Source organism: Clinocottus analis, unplaced genomic scaffold (genome assembly GCF_023055335.1).
Source record: "Clinocottus analis isolate CAN_PGR_092001 unplaced genomic scaffold, fCliAna1.0.p SCAF_12, whole genome shotgun sequence".
Lineage (NCBI taxonomy): Eukaryota > Metazoa > Chordata > Actinopteri > Perciformes > Cottidae > Clinocottus > Clinocottus analis.
The window spans coordinates 309,434-314,385 of record NW_027175843.1 but is presented as its reverse complement, the minus strand read 5'-3'; positions in this window follow the sequence as shown (position 1 = coordinate 314,385).

The following is a 4,952-nucleotide window of genomic DNA, read 5'->3' as shown; positions in this document are numbered from 1 at the left end:
CATGAGAATTTAAATACTTTGTTCAATAAATCTTTTGGAAAAATACTAAAATGACCCGTGTAGGAATGTGTGACTGGTTGTTATCTTTACTATCTTTACTATCCTGTTATCTTTACTATCTTTACTATCCTGCTGGTTGTCTATTTCTACATTTTGGGTGATTACACCCGCGTGTTGGCTGCAGTACCATAAAGGTCCACAAGATGGCAGCATCGAGCTTCTTGTGTTGTCACCTGACCTGTCCACATGTTTAATATCTATATTACTGGTTTTACTGGTGTGACTGGTGACTTTAATGAGGCTGTACTAGTTTAATGGAGGTTACATGTTTTCATTAAATGCAGCATAAACTAACCAGCTGTTTTAGGGACGTATTCATCTCTACTTCCTTAAATGGCGTTTAAACATTTCTTCCTTCAGTAAGACAAATAGAGAATAAACCACGTTGTCTATGACATCGTCGCTGGCAAAGAGAGGAAAGACAGGAAGCTGCCCGTCTGTGATGATGATGATGATGATGAAAGAACAGTCACTCTTCATCTGACCCACAGCTGGATATCTCTCTCTCTCTCTCTCTCTCTCTCTCTCTCTCTCTCTCTCTCTCTCTCTCTCTCTCTCTCTCTCTCTCTCTCTCTCTCTCTCTCTCTCTCTCTCTCTCTCTCTCTCTCTCTCTCTCTCTCTCTCTCTCTCTCTCTCTCTCTCTCTCTCTCTCTCTCTCTCTCTCTCTCAGCAAACACAGAAGACGTTGACGTCTGTCTGGAGAGACGCTGAAGACTGAAACTAACCTCTTTTCTTCTGCTCTCTTCCTTCTGCCTTTCTCTTCTTTTACACCTTTAGAAAAATGAATCCGAGGAGCTGAAGGATACGAGTGTTCCCGCTGAGCTCCTGACAATTGTGACAACGACGTGAACACCAAGTAAAGATGATAATGAGGGCTGCGGGGCCAGCGGCTTCATCCAGATGTGTCCTTTCACTTTGAATGACCTTCCCTGAAAACATAACGTTAACGCTTGGGGGCATTTTTACACATTGAGGCTGGAACATGTGTGAAATCCCTCCAAAGCAAAGGCACACAGCAGGAGTGAAGGAGGCTCTTTGAGGAGGAAGCAGGATGTGAAAAACATACAGCTGCTTTTCTTCCATCGAGATATGAACCTTCAACGTCATCTTTCCTCCTGAGAACATTTCATCTCAGCATCTCTTGTGTTCCTGAAGCCGGCGAGCTCTCCACGTGTCAGCTGCTCCATCTTCTGCTCCCTGCAGGTGTGTCTGCAGCTCGCAGGCAGCCGTCACACCTGATGCAGCGACTGTAGTCTAACTTCTGGATGTAATCTAACTTCTGGATGTAATCTAACTTCTGGATGTAATCTAACTTCTGGATGTAATCTACATTCTGGATGAACACGGTGAGAAACAATGTTCACGCCTCTCGCTGCCATCGTCCTCACTGACAGGAGGAGAGCGAGGCCGAGGGCAGAAGAGGGGCGAGGGAGCGGTGACGCCCACCTGGATGGAGTATGGAGGAGTGAGGATAGAGGAAAGAGGATAGAGGATAGAGGATAGAGGATAGAGGAAAGAGGATGGAGGATGCGGGGTGGGGGCTGGAGGAAAGAGGATGGAGGATGTAGGAAAGAGGATGGAGGAAAGAGGATAGAAGGCGGAGGATGGAGGAAAGAGGATAGAGGACGGAGGAAAGAGGACGGAGGATGGAGGAAAGAGGATGGAGGAAAGAGGACAGAGGACGAAGGAAAGAGGACGGAGGATGGAGGAAAGAGGATGGAGGAAAGAGGAAAGAGGATGGAGGAAAGAGGACGGAGGAAAGAGGATGGAGGAAAGAGGATAGAGGATAGAGGAAAGAGGATGGAGGACAGAGGAAGGAGGATAGAGGACGGAGGAAAGAGGAAAGAGGATGGGGGGATGTGGGCGTCGGCCTCCTTTGGGCGGCGGGATGCAGGACCGGGTTCGTTCCTTCTGGGCTCGCTTCCCCATCGGCAGCGAGCCGGACTACCAGAGTTCCTCGAGCTGAGGAGCGACGGAGGAGACGTCTCAGAGGTTCACAGACGTCGTCTGTTGGAGAGTCTCAGGTGAACTTTAGGGTTCATTCATATTTCACATCTTTAATAAAAAGCTTTATTTGCAGTCTGACTCTGGGCTTTGTGTGAAGAGCCTTTGAGTGAACTTTCAGGGGCGTCTGGGAAGCTGTGAAATAAACCCGACTCGAGGCCGGCCGCCGACTGGAGGTCAAGAGGTCGAGTCGAGGTCGAGGAGCTGGAGGCAAAGACAAAAGGACGGTTGTGAAGGAACAACAAATTGTGTTTTGAAACCAAGTTTTTGTACAAAATGTGTCTCTGATCACACGATTCCCGTCTTCCATAACAAACACAGTGCTGCCTTCTCTTTGTCCCAGAATGCTTTGCTGCAGAGGTCAGTCCACGTAAAAAGCTTTGTGCCTGAATGTTTGATGCACTGGCATCCCAGAGATCTGCTCTGCTGTGCACGAGGACAGGAAACACGCTGCAGACCAGACGATGCCCAAACACACAGCGTCCCTTCACAGCATCTCTGCTCTCAAAAGCAGAGAATTGTGCTTTTCACTGATCTTTACAGCAGCGACAAGAGAGCCCTTCAGAGATGAAAGGAGTTCACTCCACTTGAGAATGAGCTGACCTCTGTTCTCGTCTCCGCCCGGTGTGAGTGTGTTCATGAATTCAGCTCCAAGATAAAAGCTTCATAAAGGAAAGGGTGAAGCGACTTTAATCAGAGCCTCATTGATGGAATAAGAATAGCCAGAGTTCCACGATGCTCTTCTTCCTCTCTGCATTCTTCTGCCTTCCTCCTCTTTCCTCACAGCCGTCGTGCCGGCTGCTGCTGTCGCGTTTCCTGCGTTCCGGCTCAGAGACACAGGAACCGTTTCTCTCTCCAAAGCACGCAGAGCCAGTTCCACCTGCAGAGACTCCCTGAATGAAACCTCTGTAAAGTTACACTGATCAATCAAAGCGATCGGAAGGTTTTGGGTTGCTGTGTGCAGAGCTGCTGCTGGAGACTCAATCTGTGGTAACACAACGACACCATCACGAACAACACACGCTGCGTCTACTAGAAATAACACACTTCTGTCTCTTTTCACACAAGAGCTAAAGATCTTCAGTGTTTCCTGTTGGAACACACTCAGTCTTCCACAGTTTATACTTTAAGTTGTTTATATGCTTATGTGTTCTTTTCTTTTAAACTGTTTTGTACTTTATTATTATTCACTTCATGTTGGACAGAAGAGAAGTCCGGGTTTCCGCTCGGCTCTGGACAAGATGCTCTTCACGAGAGGGCATCCAGGATGCTCTGCTGCAAGATGCTCTGCTGCAAGATGCTCTGCTGCAGGAGGCTCTGCTGCAAGATGCTCTGACGCAGGAGGCTCTGCTGCAAGATGCTGTGCCGCAGGATGCTCTGCTGCAGGATGCTCTGCCGCAGGAGGCTCTGCTGCAAGAGCTCTGCTGCAAGATGCTCTGCTGCAGGAGGCTCTGCTGCAAGATGCTCTGCTGCAAGATGCTCTGCTGCAGGAGGCTCTGCTGCAAGATGCTCTGCTGCAAGATGCTCTGACGCAGGAGGCTCTGCTGCAAGATGCTGTGCCGCAGGATGCTCTGCTGCAGGATGCTCTGCCGCAGGAGGCTCTGCTGCAGGAGGCTCTGCTGCAAGATGCTCTGCTGCAGGAGGCTCTGCTGCAAGATGCTCTGCTGCAAGATGCTCTGCTGCAGGAGGCTCTGCTGCAGGATGCTCTGCTGCAGGAGGGTCTGCTGCAGGATGCTCTGCTGCAGGAGGCTCTGCTGCAGGATGCTCTGCTGCAGGATGCTCTGCTGCAGGATGCTGCTGGCGTCCAGCGCTCCTACAGGGGAGCTCCATCTCTCTTTTTCTTCTCATTCAATCTGGTTCATGGAAAATGGGGAAAAGTTTAAAGAATAATCACAAAATGGAGCAAGAGTTTTGATGAAGCATCTTCATACGAGCAGCCAGAACCATGTGAACATTGTACCTGAGGCGTATGCCTGGTTGATTAGAGTCTAACTGACCCAGCATGGAGCGCGAGGCCGCAGCTGATCTCATCCTCTCCTTTACAGATGAGTCCAGTGACGGCAGCTTGCTGGAGATCTTGAGGAAGAGAGACGGGAACATGTTCACTCTGCGTGACTGTGATCAAACAGCTGATGCAAAGATCAACTCCAGTGAAAGAGCTTTTGGAAAACACTCCGTCATTCCTCTGCTTGACTGCTTTTCCCTCCAGCGGCCACCTCGAGGCCCTCGAGGCCCTCGGCGTCCGCCCCCCGTCCAGAGCGCAGGACTTCCTGAGCAGAACCAAGAGGAGCCTTTTGGGCCGGACGAGCAGCAGCGGATCGCTCAGTTCATGTCCACCGGGTTTGATGAGCAGGTGGACGTGTCGGGTCCAGGAGTCAGATCTCCTCTGAATTCATGAGTTTTCTCTCACACTCAGAAGAGGCAGAGGCTTCAGGGCGTTCAGCCTGACTTGTGGTCAACAGTGTTCTACATGTTGATTGTTCTTCAGCATCTCTGAGTAGCCAACATGTATCACCACTCAGGAGGCGGAGCTAATCGCCAGATTTTAACTGGTACTTGGTGTCACAATGATGTCATAAACATTCCTACTTTTACTCTTTTCTTAGCACCTTTCAGGGTTTTGCAATATTTCAGTCAAGATGTTTTCACACTTGTGGAGTCATTTGGTTGCCTGACAGCTGTCAATCAAATCTGAATAAACCACACGCAAAAAAATCGGATGATTTAACCCTTAAAGCGAGCTACACAAAAAAACACAATCACATCAAAAGCAGACAATATAAAGGCAGTAAGTAGGAATTTGCACCTTTACATTAATTAAATATGTGGATGAGAAGTGGAACGCTGGTGAACGTCATCTCGTCTAAACTACATAATCTTTTCCAAAA